The following is a 21160-nucleotide window of genomic DNA, read 5'->3' as shown; positions in this document are numbered from 1 at the left end:
TATGAACCTTGCAGTCCACTTCTTTATCTTGGCTACAAGGGGAAGCATGTCTAGTCCTTCAGGGATTCTATCAGGTCACAGATAGTAGGACCAGCCCTCTTCCGATCTTCTGCAGGTTCGGTAAGTGTTCTAAAGTGGGTTCCTGGCGATGCCTCGTTTATTCCTGGCACAAACAAGTGGGTGGACTGACCCCTGGCCCTCTCCCTAACCAAGAGGGTAAACATTTCCAGAGCCAAGTTGCTCACTATGGGCATTTTCAATATGGCAAAAGTCTTCAGCCACACCACTAAACGTGGGTTCGGAGGGCTGGAGCTATGTGTGGAGGAGTGCACTATGGTAATCCTACTATCCTCTCACATCTAACACTAAAATCCAGTTGAAGGCAGCCACTATGCCACGACAAATCCAAGGACAGAAGTCTGGTATGACAGCACTAGTGGTAATTAACTTCCAGCCCTTGGCATGCATTGTACAATTTATTAGGGTCTTATAAGTAAGTTAAATATACCAATTAGGAATATGCCAATTTGGCCATGTTAAAGGGGGAGCACAGGCACTTTACTACTGGTTAGCAGGGGTAAAGTGCACAGAGTTCTAAAATCAGCAAAAAATGTAGGGGTCAACAAGAGGTGAACATTCCCAAGTAACAAAGTAGAAAAGGCAGATTTCCTGCAACGGTTTATGGGCAGTTCTGTAACTGGTACAACAAACATGCTAGGATCACCATCTTGACGGTTGCAAGAACGCCCTGAGCGCCAACCGAAATTTCATATCCCAGAGCAGTTTCCCTAGATGGTTGAATATTTCCATTCAATGCCCACTTAGAGGTTACAAACCTAACCAAGATCTTGTGGGAGATGACCAATCAGTAACATTAATTATTTGTCCCTATTTACTGCGAGTCCCAAAAACTTTCCAAAAATATTTAGGACCTGAAGAACTCACAAACTGATTTTTGAAGAATCGCACATCCACTGAGCAGCCCAATTTGAATGCAGAGACTGATGCTTGCAGGAGGCAGAGGCATACCATACCAATCTTGCTGCATTGTATGTTTCTTTCTGACACCTCTGTCCTGCTGACCAGCTTTGTTTGCTAACACTGGAGAAAAACGCATTTGTGTCCTGAAGACGTCATTTAAAATTGTGTGTAAAGTGCATAAACACTATGTATACGTTAATAATTATTTCTCGGCTGCTGAAAGAAGGCCTGGAGTTCTTGATTTCTCTTCCTCTACAGAATCAAGTGCTTAAAGGGAGGAGGAGCGTCATTATCCAGTAGGAGTGCCATAGTTTTCTGGCTTTGGGATATCAGTCTGGCCTGGGTTTGCTTGTGTTTCTCTTCAGAGGGATCTGATCTATCAGTTTGATGTGGACTGTTGCAACTGGTACAGGCCCAGGGCTCATTTGCATGCGACTGGCCTCTGTCTGGCGTGGCATAGTAGGTAAAAAACGATGGACTGGACTATGGCCCCTAGCCATTGCCAGTAGCAGACTTCTACAACCTTTGTATTTTTACTTATTGCCTAACAACCTCTGACTGACCCTGGACCGCAAAAAAAGCTCTCACAAAACCCTTACCTCCCTTATGACCAGCGAGTTTTCCCCCAAGAGGAGAGAAGGTGTAGTCAATCTGTGGACGACGGGTCAGATGCTCCCATACGTGATGGGAGAGATCCCTGCCGGAGTGTTAGGTGAAGGCAGTCTATTCCCAGAATCACCTTCAACTGGAAATGATTCGGGACGCGCGGCTCTGGAGTCTAGCTTTCATCCTCCAATATTTTCCGCTTTTATATTTTTTTATGCACGTCTTAACAACTAACCCATTGTGACACTACTTGCAGGACAGGTTTTTATTACGGTGCAGGGAGCGAGGGTTGGTTGGGGAGGAGCGAGACGGGGTCATAGCAAGGGCTAGAGCTGCAAGCAGCATGTGAGCTGTAGTGAGCTGTCAACACCCAGCCTGTAAACGTGAGCAGGCCCCCTCTCCGCCCTCTGGCGTGGCGGCCACAGAAAGGCCTGGTTGTTAACATCCACCATTTGCAGCTGTAAATGCACATAGGCCTCTTTCCTCATGTTCCCGTCCATATGACCAGGTATGGGCGCCGAGTCGCGCGACATCCGCAGTTATGTGAGAATGACAGAGTGAAACACCCCCTCACCCCCCCCCCCCCCCCGGCTATATCTTGCGTGGGCACCGCAGTCACCAGCAAAAAGAAACCCCTGGACTCACTGTTAGGCCATGGGGGCAGAAAATTCCATCTGCGACTTTTTATGGGTTATTAATAAAAAGCTATCGGACACTTTGCAAAGTTTAGTTTGCCTGAATAAGGGAGTATTATTTTTCCCTAACAACCTCTACCGTTATGGAAATGGAAGAATAGAATTTGTGGACGGTCTAAAGTGTCTAAACTAGATGTCTGTGTGCGTCCCTGCTAGTTCAAAGTAAATCGCCCTTTCCATGGAAACTCGCATTTCAAAAGTGCCACTGGCATTGAACTACTCTTGTCCCGTCAATTCGTATTATCTCCATCTCACCCTGGAGGTGCCATCGTGTTTGACTCAGGGTCCATAACGTTTCTGTGAAGCACTTGAGACTCAGCAGAGCCCAGGGCCAATTATCCAAGAGTATCACAAAGCTCGGGATATCTATCTATCTATCTATCTATCTATCTATCTTCACTGAAAAAATCAAGGTTACACTGGTACAAAACAATAGAAATTCAGCAGTTAAAGTTATTTCACACAAAGCTCTGGATATCTATATATCTATTTATCTATTTTCACTGAAAAAGTCAAAGGTTACACTCTTACAAAACAATATAAATTCAGCAATTAGAGTTATTTCAAATAACTATAACTCCAGCCTTAAACTCACACCTTCCTCATGCACAGTTTTCTTATACATAATTTTACTGCAAATCCTGCAGTGATAATATCAAAAATGCCATTGAAAAATTTCATCAATGATATAGTGTGTGGAGTAATTTTAATTACTATACGTTCATCCAGCCACTACTGCACACTGCCTTTAGCTGAGCGTGGCAGGGGTTGGCCGCAGGGCATGGCCTGTGGCCTGGCCTTGCAACCACTAACTTATAACCAACTAAACCTGCGCTGTTCACACCTTTTGGCCATACGCAGCAGGGTGGTTGGCCACAGGGCCCATCTCTGTCAGTGAATCTGTGAGTGGGTGCATGAGTGTCTGAGTGGGTCTGAAAGTGGGTGTGTGACCCTATCAGTAGGTCTGAGTGGTGCTTGAGTGTCTGAGTGGATGTGTGAGTGGGTGCATAAGTCTCTGAGGGAACGCTAAGTGAATAAATTAGTGTATGAATTAGTCTATGAATGTTTTTTTTTTTTTTAATTTAGCATACCCTCGATTATTCTCGAATGTCCCTAAATATTTGACGATATTGCGCATGATGAAGGAGACCACTCACAGACCAGCGCACATACTGACACACCCACTAAAATGCTGATGTATGCACTCTCACACCCAGACAGACACGGACAGCCACTCTTACCCCCAGATAAAGCCTGTAGGAAGGTAGCCTCTTTCTAGCCTTGTTACCCCCACTTTTGGCCTGTTTGTGAGTATATGTCAGGGTATTTTTACTGTCTCACTGGGATCCTGCTAGCCAGGGCCCAGTGCTCATAGTGAAAGCCCTATGTTGTCAGTATGTTTGATATGTGTCACTGGGATCCTGCTAGCCAGGACACCAATGCTCATAAGTTTGTGGCCTATATGTGTTCCCTGTGTGGTGCCTAACTATCACTGAGGCTCTGCTAACCAGAACCTCAGTGTTTATGCTCTATCTGCTTTTAAAACTGTCACTGCAGGCTAGTGACTAATTTTACCAATTCTCATTGGCACACTGGAACACCCTTATAATTCCCTAGTATATGGTACCTAGGTGCCCAGGGTATTGGGGTTCCAGGAGATCCCTATGGGCTGCAGCATTTCTTTTGCCACCCATAGGGAGCTCAGACAATTCTTACACAGGACTGCCACATCAGCCTGAGTGAAATAACGTCCACGTTATTTCACAGCCATTTTACATTGCACTTAAGTAACTTATAAGTCACCTATATGTCTAACCCTCACTTGGTGAAGGTTAGGTGCAAAGTTACTTAGTGTGTGGGCACCCTGGCACTAGCCAAGGTGCCCCCACATTGTTCAGGGGAAATTCCCCGGACTTTGTGAGTGCAGGGACACCATTATACACGTGCACTACATATAGGTCAATACCTATATGTAGCGTCACAATGGTAACTCCGAACATGGCCATGTAACATGTATAGGATCATGGAATTGTCACTCCAATACCATTCTGGTATTGGGGGGGGACGACAATTCCATGCATCCCCGGGTCTCCAGCATAGAGCCCGGGTACTGCCAAACTAACTTTCCGGGGTCTTCCGGGGTTGACTGCACCTACTGCTGCTGCCAACCCCTCAGACAGGTTTCTGCCCCCATGGGACCTGGGCAGCCTGGTCCCAGGAAAGCAGAACAAAGGATTTCCTCTGAGAGAGGGTGTTACACCCTCTCCCTTTAGAAATAGGTGTGAAGGGCCTGGGAAGAGTAGCCTCTCCAGACCTCTGGAAATGCTTTGAAGGGCACAGATGGTGTCCTCCTTGCATAAGCCAGTCTACACCGGTTCAGGGATCCCACCAGCCCTGCTCTGGCGCAAAACTGGACAAAAGAAAGGGGAGTGACCACTCCCCTGACCAGCACCTCCCAGGGGAGGTGCCCAGAGGTCCTCTAGTGTGTCCCAGACCTCTTGATGCAGAGGTATGAGGGCACAATGGACAGCTTTGAGTAGCCAGTGCCAGCAGGTGACATCAGAGACCCCTCCTGATAGGTGCTTAACTTTTTCTGTAGCCAATCCTCCTCTGTGGGCTATTTAGGGTCTCTCCTGTGCGTATCTCACCAGATAACGAATGCAAGAGCTCACCAGAGTTCCTCTGCACTTCCCTCTTCGACTTCTGCCAAGGATCGACCGCTAACTGCTCCAGGACGCCTGCATAACCGCAACAAAGTAGCAAGAAGACTACCAGCAAAATTGTAGCGCCTCATCCTGCCGGCTTTGTCAACTGTTTCCTGGTGGTGCATGCTTTGAGGGCTGTCTGCCTCCACCCTGCACTGGAAGCCAAGAAGAAATCTCCCGTGGGTCGACGGAATCTTCCCCCTGCTAGCGCAGGCACCAAACTTCTGCATCACCGGTCCTCTGGGTCCCCTCTCATCCTGACGAGCATGGTCCCTGGAACACAGGAGCTGGGTCAAAGTGTCTTCGACAGTCCAGTGGCCCTTCTGTCCAAATTTGGTGGAGGTAAATCCTTGCCTGTGTACTGCGTGAACTGCAGCTGCTCGGGCTTCTGTGCACTTTTGCAAGACTTCCTTTGTGCACAGCCTAGCCCAGGTCCCCAGCACTCCGTCCTGCATTGCCCAACTCGCTGAGTTGGACTCTGATGTCGTGGGACCCTCTTTTGTTGCTCGGAGTCGACCGTCGTCCTCAGATCTTCTAAGTGCCTGTTCAGGTGCTTCCGCTGGTGCTGCCTGCTTCTGCGTGGGCTTTCTGTGTTGCTGAGCGCCCCCTCTGTCTCCTCCCCCAAGGGGCGACCTCCTGGTCCTTCCTGGGCCCTGGCAGCACCCAAAATCCTCAACTGTGTCTCTTGCAGCTAGCAAGGCTTGTTTGCGGTCTTTCTGGGTGGAAACAACTCTGCATCCTCCAGCACGCCATGGGACATCTTCTGACCAAAGGAGAAGTTCCTAGCACCTTCAGTTGTTGCAGAATCTTTGGCTTCTTCCACCTGGAGGCAGCCCTTTTGCACCTTCATCCGGGGTTTAGTGGGCTCCTGCCCCCCTGGACACTTGCGTGACTCTTGGACTTGGTCCCCTTCCTTTACAGGTCCTCAGGTCCAGGAATCTGTCTTCAGTGTTTTGCAGTCAGTTGTTGTCCTTGCAGAATCCCCTATCTCGACTTTACTGTCTTTTTGGGGTAGTAGGGTAACTTTACTCCTACTTTTCAGGGTCTTGGGGTGGGGTATCTTGGACACCCTTAGTGTTTTCTTACACTCCCCGCGACCCTTTACACACTACACTAGGCCTGGGGTCCATTTGTGGTTCGCATTCCACTTTTGGAGTATATGGTTTGTGTTGCCCCTAGGCCTATCTCTCCCTATTGCATTCTATTGTGTTCTACATTGTTTGCACTACTTTTCTAACTATTACTTACCTGATTTTGGTCTGTGTGCATATATTTTGTGTGTATTACTTACCTCCTAAGGGAGTATATCCTCCGAGATACTTTTGGCATATTGTCACTAAAATAAAGTACCTTTATTTTTATTAACTCTGAGTATTGTGTTTTCTTATGATATAGTGCTATATGATATAAGTGGTATAGTAGGAGCTTTGCATGTCTCCTAGTTCAGCCTAAGCTGCTCTGCTATAGCTACCTCTATCAGCTTAAGCTGCTAGAACACCTCTATTCTACTAATAAGGGATAACTGGACCTGCCACAAGGTGTAAGTACCACAAGGTACCCACTATAAGCCAGGCCTGCCTCCTACACAGCCTGTCCCACCTATTCTCACACCCAGAGAGGCTGCAGACAAATTCCGCCACGCATGAGCAAATGGCCGTGCATAGGATCGGGCTGGGTGGTTAGGGGGGGTTGGCCGCAGGGACTGGGTGCAAGTCAGCCCTTGCGGGTAACCCCTACTCTGCACGGGAGAAGGCCATGTACGGTTCAAGGTTGGGTGCTTATAAGGGGTTGGCCCTGTGGCTAACTGTCGCTACACACGGCCGGCCAAAGGCCGTCTGTGGCAGTGGCTGGATTCATGGATAGCAATAAAAATTACTACACGTTAAAAATAAAAAAAACAATACAAATTCACAAAAAACAAACAGAGTAAAGGGACGTTATAGTTAGGTTCTGAATTTACTTGTACAAAACCATAGAAATTCTGCAGTTATAATCAGAGTTCTTCCAAGTAATTAAAACATGTGCCCTAAGGTAACTATAACTCACACCTTCGCCATTAAGGTTATGGGGCATTATAGTAAGGTTGACGTTTTACCCACTCAAAACCATGGAAATTCAGCAGGTATAGTTATAAGAAGCAGAATTTAGGGTCGGCATCAACCATGGTTTTGATGAGGCTCTCTTTTAAAGATGGATGCCAAGAATTATATTCAAAGTTGTAAGGTAAGATTCTGGCTTTGGGTCTCTGTGGATTTCACAGATGAGGGTCGATAGGCTGCCTTCCGACAAGGGGTGGAGACCTGCCCTTCTGGTTGTCAACAATCACTCTCCCACAACCTGGTATGAGGATGCAGGAGCCACCTTCAACTACTGGTAGAATACTCTTGAGTTCCATATCACATCAGCAGTGCCTTGTGATTACTGCTGAACACTGAGCATTTCCAGTGAACTTGAGATTGTATAGTAAACTGGGAGGTGGGATGGTAAGGGCCGATCAGGCAAAAGGACAACCACGAAGGTGGGTTAAACAGCTTTTCCAAGCCACGCTATGACTTCTCTACCTACATATTAGTGTTGTTGTCATTAGTCATAGAATCTAGTTTGTTAAAGGTGTGTTTGTCAGAGCTACTGTGTAATTGAAATATACAAATGTATCCTTCCAGTTTTACATTGTCAGTAAAGGAAGACCAATGCTGAAGACCATACTTGCACGTTTGACAGCTCTATTTCAAACTATACCTGGCACATGCTAACGCACAGTTTTTAAACACTTAAGTAAATTTCTTGGGTCTCACATTTAAAGACTGTTTTCTCTATGCCAATTTCTGTTTTTGGACTACTTTCCTAACTCTTAAATCTTCCTAAGGTACTAGGGTGACATGCACAATTTGGGGAGTTATGGGTGGCAGAAAGCTTGGCACACGTGGTGATGACACCAGCATTCGTCTGGTGACTGGGAGGGAGGATGAGCATTTAACTGCACCTCTTCAGATTCAAGGCCTCCACGCAGGAGCCAACAGGTTGGTGAAGTACCTAGTAGCCTCCTCTCTGGACCTGCACGTTTAGACAAATGCCTAGGAGCTCAACTATCTAGACTAGGACTAAATACACACTGGACAATTAAAATGCCAGAAAAGAAACTGCTAGCTCTGTAATGTGAAATGGGGAAGGGGAAGGGAGTTAGTGCGTGGTCCAGTAGGGTACTATGCTAGAATATGCATGGATGGCACTTCAGCAGGCTGTGCAGCAGAGGCGCAGAGCCTGGCTCTGCAGCTCAAATCACAGTAGACAATGGCAGTGCAGCTGGTGTGTACGGGGGCCCGGACAGTGCAGTGCAAGCTGTGTTGAGGAAAGGCAGGGTACCTGCCAGTAGCCCCCTCGAGTACAGAAGATGGCTCGGAGGGAAGCAGGGGTGTAGGGTTATCAGCTCTGAAACCAGCACTATGAAGCAACTCATGGGGATTTTAATTTACTCCCCGCTGATTCTCCCAGGCTGTTGCTCTCTGAGGCACGAAATTACAAGATTTACAGCAAATGCAGTGGTCTGGTTTTACAATCTCTTCAAGAGGCGGAAGGTTGAGGATTCTGCGCCGTACAAGGTAGCGCCATCCACATTCCCCTTCCCTCTAGTACCCCCTAAGACTTTGAGACCAAGAAGAAAGGGAGTCCAGAACAGTTCATGTGGACGCAAGCGACAGAGCAACCACCAGTCGCCCTCTCTTTCCCATCTCTAAGAACAGACTTCGTCCCTTCCCCCATCCAGCCTCCTGGCGCTATCCATGGAAACCATCAAAGAATTGATTACTAGGGTGGTAATTCGGGAGAGGAGGGGGGCTCATAGCAAGCCTATAAAACAAGGGACCTCAGTCCCAGAGTACTCACAGGAGGGAAGGTAGAAGCCTGACTCACAGAAGGGAGTGGACAGAAGTCCAGCCTGTCACAGTGTAGACAGACACAGGTCATCACAGATGGGTAGAAAAGCTCATCACAAGAGGGAGTGGAAAGAGGCACAGCCTATCACGTGAGGCAGAGCAGAGAGATATGAGTCATCACAGTAGGGAAAGCCTATCACAGGAGCAAGTGGAGAGAGGCCTCGCCTATCATAAGAGGCAAAGTAGAGAGACATGGGTCACCACAAAGGGGTAGAGGGCAAGCCTATCACAGGCAGGAGTGGAAAGATGTCCAGTCTATCACAGGAACCAGCGTAATGGGACATGGGTCATCACAAAGAATTGGAGGATAAGCCTATGACAGGCCCTGCATGCCTAGCTTATCAGAAAAAGCAGAGAAATAAGGTTTGGCCTAAAACAGCAGGCAACGGATAGAAACCCTACTAAAAACATTAGGCATATGATGCTGACCAGCCTAAAAGAGTAGGTCTTGAATAGAGGCTTACCCAGTGCTTAATTTGAGCACTTGGGGTCCACAGGCAGTTATGGTTATGGAAGTACCTCAAAGGTCATCCCACACTTCCTACCTGGGGAATTAATGACTTACTATTTCTACTATTGAGGAGGTACTCTGCATGATATATTTCGTGACTAAAATATTGGACTTCTGAAAGAAAGTGTTGCCTGCAGAGATGAAGAACTGGCGTATTGAAATCTTAGTAGAAAGCCCACTTTTCAACTGAGTCACTACAAGGATGCGCACATCAAGCGAACCTGAAAACAACATCACACTAGACAAATGACTGGACAAAGGAGACAACTGGCAACGTAATTGTTTAATCTAGAAATAGACCAAGGTGCTGTGGGTTTCACCTATGTCCTCCTTTGTGACCAGGGTAGAGGGAGTGCTAATCTGTGCAATGGTGGCACACTGAATGACGCACTTGGACAGAACTGAGGGAAAGCTGCTGTTTTACATGCTGGTGGCCCCTTGTTTACTAATAATGCTTCATGTTTATACAAATTTGTAAAGACATCGGAAAAGTTTGTATCCCAGGGAAATTGCTCTACAGAATAAGAGTATTCCTCATAAATGTCTTTGGGGCCAACAGTAGTTCAAAAATCACTATAGTGTTTGAAAACAGAAGCCTTAGAAATGATTCTAGTTGCTAGAAATAATGACCCAGGGTAGTTGTTCAAAATCTTGAAAGACACTGGAATTCTTTCTAGTTCGGGGTGCTTTGCAAATCCCTCTAGGACACGTTCCCAGTATGGGCATAAATGACAAAACAGGTTAGTGATGGCCCATTACAGTGTGGTTTACTGCTACTCATTTTTTTCAGCTTAAAACAAAGCCCTGTTATTATCTTATTTTGACCAGAGCCTGGCGCCCCACTGGGATCACTTGAGGCCCCCCCAAGGGGCCCGCCAGCAGTTTGAAGACTCGTGCTCTAGGAGCACAACATAGAATTAATAACTCCAGGGCCAAGGGGGAACAGCACACATGAATTATTGCGAGTTTCTCCGCCACTGTCAGAACCTTGTGTGACAGTTGCAACCAGAGCGCGCCCTTTCAGGCAGCCCGCCCAGCTCTCCAACACAAGCGGAATTACCACATTTAAAAACAAGCTAAGCAAACAAAATAAGTACTTGGGAGAGAATTAGCTTTGTACGAGTGATCTGTGAACTGCATCCCCTTTAATTGTGTCATTCAAAAGTCATTAGTATTACACCCATCGTTAGGGATGAGGAATGGCTGGGACCGCAAGCGAAGCCGATCATCAAACCTCTTCATCCACAAAACAATAATTGTTTTCTATTAGGGAAGTTGCAGAGCCCGCACCACAGCTTTCCAGTCGGCCCTCAAAATGACAGGAAAGTCCTCTACCCAGAAATCTTGGCAACTGGCAACCTTGAGAGACTTTAGTCCATAGCAGGAGAATAGAGGTCATATATGGTTAGGGGAAGTGCAGAGTTCGGAGTCCTAAAAGCTGTAGCAAAAATCCCATTTGGCCAATTATACATGGCTTCTACTTGATTCATTCACAGGCATATTGAACTTTGAATTCCTATGGATAAAATGGCAGTCCAATAGTGGCTACAAGTTTCCACTTACAGTTTCATTTAGCCACTACAAATCCCTTTGTATTCTTCACCGGGGATATACTGCATGGTTTTGAAGCACCACTGAACCCTGAACAATGACAGGCTATTGAGTTGTGGGATGATGGGGAACGCAAGAGGGGACAAAACCTACCTACCTGTGCGGACCCTGAGAGAGGTCAGTAAATGGGACAAACACGTGATGTGGGATTAATCATAATGATAGCAAGGTCCTTCACAGCCCGAGCCTTTCCACCATTTTCCTGTTCCATATTTCCCCACTTCCCTCGACTATCCCTCTCTCGATTAATTATTTTCTCTGCAGTCGAGACACAGCCCTTCAAACTCGACAGGAGTATCTGCTAGTTTTAGCTTGCATTTCCATTGTTTACATGTCCTGGAGAAAGCCTTTTACTTCTGTAGCACGTTCTACTGTGGTCGAAGGATTTCTTGCCAAAGAGTTTCCTGTGCTAGTATCTTTCCATGATGCTGTTTTCATCAACCCAACACAGCTGCATTAATTCAGCATGTATTTGTTTTCTCTATGAAAGAGTGTGCGTATCAGACATACATTAGTTTGCCTTGTACACATTTACACTACACACTTACACAAAGGTGGCACAGTAAAGTGAAAAGGAAGGCGTTATGTAGGCCTGGTCACCCTTTTAGAAGGCATAACTGCCACAGACCACCCAATTTATTACATCACTTAAGCCAGATGCCGCCAGTGTTCCCCCTGAAAAGACTTGCAATGCACTTACTTCATCTGGCAAATAGCAAGAAAGGCAGGGCCCAACTTAATGGCTTCCCTGATGGATCTTGGCGGTCCCATAGTGGCATTCGACACCCATATGCCATTGTTTTCACCACTATCAACCACTTTTGCCAACAAATTAAAATCACACCTGTACAAAATATTAGACTACTGCAGCAATGGAATGATGCACCTCTAAGGTAAGGCTTGAGTTTTCCAGAGTGGCAGGAAGAGACAGGCTTACTACCTTTCGCTCTCCGATATGGATCTTACCTAAATACAGGGTCATGCTCCCACGTCTCTGCATTATGTAGTCAGTACCTTCAGATAAGTCTATTCTCGCTCATTTCCTTCCATTCTGGCGATCTCAAGGTACTAATAAGCAGAACACACCGCTCACACTGGAGTCCGCATTAATTCAACAGAAGATAAAGAAAAACTCGGAAAGAGGAAACGGGCATTAGCAAAACCAGCTGGTCTGGCATTAGCCGCCAGCCTTTTGGCTTTGTGGTGATTGTTTTGTTTCGTCATGGTGTTTGGAAAACTGCTGGACCCTCACCTACAATAAATAACTACAAACAAAAACATGTTTGTGCTCTCAGAAAGTGCACGTGGCCGTTGAAGTCCAAGGAAGTTAAGGGAATGACTGAGTGTGGATCTGCTCTTTGTTTTAAAAGGGCGGAATTTTGCCACACACAGTGAAGTTAGGCAGTAGCTTAAGTGGACTGACCCATTATCCCAAACTCTAGGAGGTGGAAGACAAATGCAAATGACAATGGCTAACCAAAGTTGAAGAGGGCTGGCTGAAAGACTCTGTAAGTATAGTACACATATCATTTGAGTAAGATCAAAATATCTTGGCTAATATCAGAGCTAAAACAAAAAGTGGGGAACCAAGAGACGGAGATGAACGTGGTCCCGGGCAGTTAGCCGGGCAGGAAAACGACAGCAGCAAGAATACCATGGCCTCCACTGAAGGCGTTGGCTGTGAAAGTGGAGAAAGGAAATACTAGTATAAAGCAAAATACAAAAAATGCAGAAGAAAAGCACAATTCAAATATTTTACACCTATTCAATTTTCCAAAGTGTTCTGTGGAAAATTTCTATAAATTACTTTTACACACGTCTCTAAGCCAACAGCGCTGCGCGCTGGAATTGGAAGCGCATTGGTAAAATGGCGGCCCACATGTGTTTCTGGATTGAGAGCGACGGTAAACATTCCCAGACGGAGCGGGGCTCCCTGCACCATCTTAAATCAGAACCAAATGGAGGGCCGCCACGGACTGGGGAAGCCGCTGCTAAAGTGAGATCCTTTATTGGTGCAGGCGGGTCCCAGCGGCTGCGCCCCCACCTCGCCTCCTGCCCCGTCACTTGTCTGTCTGCAAAACCCGAGAGTTCGGCCAAGAAAATAATCAAGAACAGAAGAAAACAGGTTCATTGGCGGCGCAAGCCAACATTTCTCTGCAGATTCCTGCGCCGAGTCCAACAAAATAGAAGTCCAGACAGTTAGGGTTGCGTATGGACTGTGTGAGGTGGCCTGCAAATTCTGACCTACTTTGTTTTTTTGGCTGCCAATTTCTCGAGGAAGAGGTGCAGGGGGAAAAGCTGTCTGTCTTCCATGGATGAGCAGGTAAGGATAAGAAAAAGAAGGCATCTATCACATTACTTTCAAAACTGGAAACATGCTTCATTCTGCAAAGGGGTTAATAGAGTGGAATTAATGGGATACCTGCATTTTTGCTTCTAGAAGAATATTGTTTTCTCACCTCTACAAAGAAGCATTAGTTTCAGTAGTTGATCACACCTGTACATGTACTAGGTTTCTTGTTTAAAGTTCCTGTCAAGTTTTGCGTTTGCCCAAAATGGTGCTTTCAACAAATTCCAGCATGGGACTTGGGACAGACGTGCATGTGTTCGTATATTTACTATTGAAATGGCACTGAGTATTCAGATCATTTTAGTGGAATAAAAATGAAGACATAAATGTATCCATATCCTTCCAACCCCACAGCGGACTCCTACCTATTGGTGAATATTAACGACAAAATTCCAAAAAAGCGTGCTAAAACTACTTCAAGTTTAAGACACTAGAATTATAGTGAAACCTACTTTAGCATATCAACCCTTAACCCATATATAGATTTTGTCAGATTATTTTGGATAACTTGCACACTTTTACATTTTACACACTGTGAGAAATAGTAAAGTTTTGTTATTTGGAGAGGCAGAGAATTAGTGAGGATAGGGGGGAAGGGGAGGACGATGGTGAAGAGTGCTCATAATAAAAAAGTATTGAAGCCACTGATTTATAACCATTTTGTTTTCTACATCCTTCATTAGATTGTTTTATATTGTGTACAATCTTATTTATAATTTGATTACAATGTTTGATTTCTGATGTTGGCTTAATTTACATTCTGGTTCAGTTCTGATTAATGAGTCGCAGAAGTTAGATATAAATATGGCATGGTAGGGGCTGTGATAATTCCATAACCACATAAAAATCTAGGGCGACAGGGTTTGGTGGGCACCTAGATGGCTATCTCGTTTGGTGGCTATAGCTCAAAGGTCCACCAACAGAGTCACACCAGAGTCGGAAGGAGCCAAAAGAGGCTCCAGTAGGAAGCTTCTGGAAGACAAACCAATATGGAGGTCGGAGCCATCCAGCAGAATTAAGCGTGTCAGAAAGCAGAGAGACAGGGGTTCAAGCTTTGCTACCTTTATTTGTCAAAATAGCTTCTGCAGCTGTCCCTGTATCCATCTCTCTTTGGAAGACTGATGAACAACCGTTAGGTGCACTGAGACGTGGGAGTGAGGGAATGTTCAAAATATTCACAACACTGCAGGGGAACCAGATGTGTAATTTACATCTTTAACCCTGCACAATGTTTCAGGAGGTGTAGAGGTAGTTGGATGGCGAGATGGCAATGCAGCTAAGTTTTCCCAGAGTGTACAGGAGTATGTAGGACAGCTGCAGTATAATGGTCAACACCTCAACAAGGCTTACTACTGCTTAGAGGGCTAAAGTGGTGGCTTGCTTGCCACACAAGAGTATACAAGAGGATTAAGATCTGGGGGCCACCTTGGGGCATATATCTAACAAACCTATAATGATATAGAGGGACACCCCACAAAAACATTGAAGTCGGGGTGCCAGGCGCTGACTGCTCAGTCTTACAATGGCCAAAATATATTTTTATTAGTCTATCCATTTTGACAAGTATAATGGACCAAGAGCTAGTGATCATGTCAAAGCTGGGAAACAGTCCCCAGTCGAGAGGAGCCAGAGTTTTTCATGCCGCACCCACAACACACCGCACCCCAGGAAGCTTCATTGGCTCTGCATTCACAAGCACAGCCAATTCAAACTTTTCACGCACACATACAAGGTCCTAAACAACACAGAACCTGAATACCTGAACAGCCACATACACTTTTACTAACCCACCAGACATCTATGCCGTGCCTCACTCTTACTCACACACATTTCTCACATAAGCAAATGCAAGACTAGAGGATGCACTTTCTTCTACATTGCACCCCAAATCAAGGAACGACCTTCCTCAACACAGAGAATTCTCCTCACTTCTTTACCCAAGAAGCTGAAGGCCTGGCTCTTCTTATAAGCACCTTGGGACCCACACACCTTCACATCTACCCAAGCGCCTGGATACCCTCTCTGGGGTTATTAGTGCACTATACAAATCAACATAATAGTGGCAAGAACACCTTTCACTAGAATTAAAGTACAGCAGAACACCTGCTTTCCGGTCTGACCAAGGAGGAAGTGCTAAAATGAGAGTGGTGGGACAATGTGCTTTGGAATAGTATTCTCTATAGCAGTGGTTCCCAACCTGTTGTCCAGGGACTACTGGTGGTCCACGAAGCCTCCTCAGGGGGGTCCACGACTGCTTAAAAAAATTAATAATAATAGATTAATAAAGTGCACATAAATCAAGTGGCTAAGTGTATAATAACTTTTTTTTAAATGTACTGCAAATGTGAAAAAATTTGAAACTGGAGACTAAAAATGTAATTAGTATCATCAGATTAATTCGTCAAACAGAATATAGCAGGATGATGTGTGGCTTCAGTTGTATTTATAAAACCTCCAACCTTCCTATTAAAATATATTTTTTAATGTATATTTGTTTGCAAATTAAGTAAAATGTGTTATCTTTTGTGTTTGTTTGATGAATGCTTGTTTCTGTATTTTTTGTGGATTGTTTTGTAGTTCTCATCATTGACAATGTTTAGGCCGGGGTCCCCGGCTTCCACTAATGACTCAGTGGGGTCCCCGGATTCCAATAATGATTCAGTGGGGGTCCCCAGGTTCCATTAATGATAAAGTGGGGGTCCAGAGAAGTCAAAAGGCAGAGAACACTGCTCTATAGAAGAAGATGATCACTAGAAATAACCGAGATTATGTTGGTGGAATGTGAGTCAGTACTTTCTCAGTGGGAAGCATCTCGTGGTAAGATGAAGTAAGAGAGCGGCTCCACAAGAGGGGGTTGACTGTTCCAACTGTCAGGATGTAGCATAGGATGCACTTACTCTGAGACTGATAAACATGCATGTCTTAAGAATGGAGCGTGCCCAGGTTGTAATTGATGCCTGAACCGAAGCCTCACATCTTAGAATGACAAGTTTCATGAAGCATCTGACTGTAGAAGGAGTACATGTCTCATGAGCCTGCAGGAATCTCCTAAGACTTTCTGAGGTAGCAGCAACCTTGAAGCATAAACTCCTTGTTGTCCACAGTGTCCTTAGAAGGCAGTTGTGATACATACTTGCTGCAGCTAGGTTAGCTGCAATCCTGTATACTGCATTTCTCAGAAGTCAAAAAATTCACCTGGGAACCAAAGTATTTTGCAAAAAATAGACCTACACTTGTTTAACAAGGAGTCATTAATTGGGATGACAAACTCTCTAGCATTTGTTTGTTTCACAAAAGTCATATGTAGGATTATTAACTCCATTGAGCTGTTTACTTTGCAAGGAATCAACCATGTGCATTATGAACTATTGTAAACTCCACTGGTAATATATTAAGCACAGAAGTATTGTTGTATGGTACGCTGATATTAAAGATAACTAATATGCATATATAAACACGGTTAGAAACTGCACACGCAGTACTAAAAATTGCTTTCACGTTAGTTATGTTCTAGTCACCATAAACGCAAACCAAGCCGAAATATTATTTCCTCATTTTGAAGGAGGCTCTCATTAGTAAAGAAGCTTACTATAATCTTAGTGGTTATTCAGTTATTACATCAAACTTTAATTGTATTTCAGTTAGAAAAAAGGCTGAGTTTCAAATAGTAATAGAGTGTGAAAATAAATAGTATCAGCGGGTATATATTAGATAAGACTTCAAATAAGTGTTCAAACTATAGCTATACTTAGGCTCTCCTTCGTTTTTTGGATACCAATGTTCTGGTAGTTCAGATAAAGCCCAGATGTACCACCAGGCATGTGATGATATCTTGTGTCTCAGTTTCAATTTCTTGTCCCATGCCCCCTAGTGTATAAACCAAGATTGCAAGGCCTTAAGTCATTTGCGAATCACACTTTAGTTTGAAACCGTTCCTTCATACCTCACTGAGTTAACAGGATCTAAAGCTTAAGCAATTCTCTTCATACTCAGTGGAGTTCTGCAAGTCCCGTGATTAGCGAGGAGGCATTGCGGGAGACAAGAAGGACTAGGATTCGGGAGGGGGACTTTTCTTTCATCTCCCAAAGACTTCACCAGATCTCGTGGTTGTTATAGCTATTTATGGGGTATCAATGGACCCCGTGGTAGGTTGGATCTTATGATGCTCTTGGGTTCAGCAGATTGGATGCAGGATGTGTTAAAGTTTTCTCCGGGTCCACATGGAGAACAGCATTTCTGACGGTCATTTCTTGTCCTAGCCCCAGGTTTTTAGATACTTCAAGAGTTAGTCAGGGCTTCCTTACCTACTTTCATAATCAGTGGTAGCTGAGACCGAGGACACAATGCCTACATTGAATGGCAATTAGGAATCGGGCTCCTATACCATAGAGCACAATAGCTCAATTAATCAAGATTGATGAAAACCCAGTCCTGATATTTCTTTGAAAGTCTTATATTATATATCACAGTAGCAAAATAGCTAAATGGATGATGATCACAAAGGAGAAAACACACATACCTAGTGTCTACAGCTGAGGAGTGGTGACTCCAGAGGTGCTGAAGGGCTTCTGCAAAGATACAACTTACTGCCAGTTCAATGGGATGGTCCTTTTTAATAGAGGTAGGAATTCAGGTTTACTAACGTGGTTTTAATAGAAGTAAGAATTCAGGTTTACTCATGTGTTTTTAGTTCCCTAGCACATTCTGTTACTGTCTAGTCTTTCTCTGACTGAACTAGCTCAGTCAAGCACAAGAGTCCTGGTTTCTTTAGGTCAAGGAATCTCAGTAGGCATAGGATATCCTGCAGAAAAGCAACAGAAAATGAGCACTCAGGCCGCCTGAAGAAAGTACTAATAGGGTTGGTGACACAGTTTTATTTTCCAAACTGTTGGTGAATAGGTAATATTTTTCAGGTTACACTGATGCTCCAAATTCTCCCTTATTTAAAGATAATGGTTGGGGCCACAGGATGGACTTCATGGACAGAAATACAAACAAGGTGGGTTGTGTGCAGTTTTTTTATATACCTGGGGCAGTCAATCATCAAAGCTCTATATATCAAGCATTGGCAAAGCCAAAAGGTCCCCCTTTGGATCCTACTGGCTTTGCTAATGCCTTTTGGCTATGACATGGCTGCATCATTTTGTAGATGTACACCTGCATGATGAAGTGTGCATGCGTCATTATGCAGGTGTGTGCCTGCAAAATGGCATGAGCTCCAATTTTTTTTATTTACTGATCTTTGAGATTGCAGAGTTTTGCTGCCCGTTCCTCTAAAAAATAAATACTTTTTTTTTTTTTTTAACTGTAGGGATGGGGGTAATGAACAGTGGATGGATTTGGGAAGGGAAAAGCAGCAAATGACAACAAGCAACAAGGGGCGGGGGAAAGCACATAAAGCAAGAAAGAAAAACAGAGCAGGGAATTAGACAGGAGGGCGAAGCACATGACCGAGAGCTTGCAGCATGAGGGAATCAGCAACACAGACCATGCATGACATGCATATTTATCTGAGGTTAAACACACAAGGGGTGGGGAACTGGAAATCATGTGCCTTCTCATTGAGGGTTAAAACAAAAAGAAAAAAGTAGTTCCCTAAAAGTGAGCAATGGAAGGATAAAAGTTGGCCAAGGCAAAGGATAGTAAACAGGCTATGCTCCAGGAGAGGGATAAACATAAGATGGACAAGAAGAACCACTAAATAAGAAGACTTCAAATAAGAGTGACAAGAACGCAAGCCAATGGTGAGCAAGGTCAAGGATGGTCACCGTCAGACTGAGCCCTGAGTGCCTTGGGTCATGATATGCTGGTTGAAAACAGTAAAGAAATCTGGGAAAACTTTACAGTCTAACTTAGTGGTAACTGATACTGAAATCCTTCATCATTGTAGGACACTACTAGCTTCGGTCTCCTTTACATCAGCTTTCAAGACTTCAGGAGAAAAGAAACAGGGATGCCCAAAGGGGCCATGAGGACTTTAAGTATTGAACCTCACAGCTCACTAAGGAGAAGATCGACTCCTAGCAACGGTCCTACAAAAATAGCAGAGAATGGGACTTGTGACACACTAGGTGTTCCTGGCAAAGAGAAATACAGTTCATAACGCTGATGTACAGACTGAGCAAGTAAACATTTGGAATGGAGGGGAACTGGTGAGAGTATGTTCCACCTTCTGACAAGCATCAGCATAGCTTGCAGAGCAAGACGGGGACAAAACTTTCATACCAAATGAGGCTAAGGGACACAGTGGGGTAATGAGAAACAGTAGCAGTGCTAGTTTTGAAAATGAAAGAATGCTGAACTTGCAGGCATTTCCATGAGCAGAAATGTTGGTAAACTGGTCTTTATTCCTTTTAGACACTTCACTCTCTGAGTGGTGAAGCAAAGAGTCATGGCTTGCTTCTGGATGTGACTGTGTTTAGTAAATGTAATGTCGGAATAGTGCTTTAATTTCAAAGATGACAACTGCCTTTATTTACAGACAGGTAAACAGAGCAGTTACAGCTAGACTACAGATGACCCTGGGCCGATAAGGCACCAAATATGTTAAGAGGTCATATCTGCTATATTTACTGAAACATTAAACTTCTTGCTAAAGCTATCCTCTGCGGCTGCACTAGTGTTCGCTCATCGATCTTTATAACGTGTTAGGCATCTGGTTTGTTGTGAGGAATCTCACTGCTAGACATTTGGGATAGGTCAAGGGATAATGATGTAGAACCGGATGGGTCTCTTCACTGGCTCCTGAAGTTGCAGGAATCTAGAAAAAAAGTTTGAGGCCAACACAGCTTCTGTCTAATCAAAGCCTGCAGATGTAATAGTGGGAGGTGATTCACTCTACATGTGCTTCCATACTTGAGACAGAAACCTGCAGTAGTGGTAGCGCATATGGGATCAGGGTCACTTACAGATAACTGGCATCAACAATTCCCACTTCGAACAAGGGTTAGGGTCTCAACTGTGATTTAAAAAATAATTGCCTCGGAGACTGTACAAGCTAGAAGCATGGGTAAAACGAATCTGAAAACAACGCAGCTTCCTCCACCTAAAATAATTAGACTCCACCTTGGGGGTGGGAATGCTGAATGCCTCCTGATCCTGCTTGCATATGGATACAGATGCCCCTGTAGGGACAGAATGGGTGTGATGTTGCAGGCTCACCAGCTCTAGACAAAATGATGCTGTACTCCGAGATTTCTTCTCCTGGCCAACTGGGCACTGTGGCTCTTGTGACTCCAGGGTGACCTCAGTCTTTTTAGCTGTCCTCCAAACACTATATTGGCAACTGGGGCCTGCAAATGTCTTCCTGGGCTCAATTCAGCTCTTCCTGTTAGGCACAGTCTAGCTTCTCATGCAGATAGGCAAGCTCTGTCCTTCCTCTGATACAGCAGCAAGGCTTCACACAGGAATCACTGACAGGAAAGGCTGCCGCCACATATAAGTGGTTCCACTCTTGGTGCGATATTGAAATATATTGTCCAAATCTGGTGTACAAGAACCCGGAGTCCAATTGATCACTGCAATACTGACTCCAGGAGACCGTCATTTAGCCTCCTCTTGTGACCGGGACAGGAGTCCAAAGCCAATCGGGAGTCTGCTTTATTTGAAATTTCAAACATTTCTCCCATCTTGAAGAGAGGAATTTTCCTGTTGTCTGTTATTCTCAGGTTCTGAACCCAAGAGTCACAGGACAGACCTGTTTGGACGGATCAAAGTTGTGTTCTTGGTTGCAGGTAAAGCAAAGGTCTGCATCTATTCCTGGTGCCCTG

The 21160-nt window shown here is 44.8% G+C and overlaps 1 protein-coding gene across 3 annotated transcripts in view; it reads right to left on the bottom strand.

Moving 5' to 3' along the window:
- The window catches only part of FOXP4 (forkhead box P4), a 288966-nt gene that overhangs the window by 161006 nt on the left and 106800 nt on the right, over positions 1 to 21160 (bottom strand). The window lies entirely within an intron of this gene.

The sequence above is a fragment of the Pleurodeles waltl genome, chromosome 6 (assembly GCF_031143425.1).
Source record: "Pleurodeles waltl isolate 20211129_DDA chromosome 6, aPleWal1.hap1.20221129, whole genome shotgun sequence".
In the NCBI taxonomy this organism is placed as follows: domain Eukaryota; kingdom Metazoa; phylum Chordata; class Amphibia; order Caudata; family Salamandridae; genus Pleurodeles; species Pleurodeles waltl.
This window is presented reverse-complemented; position numbering and strand designations above follow the sequence as displayed.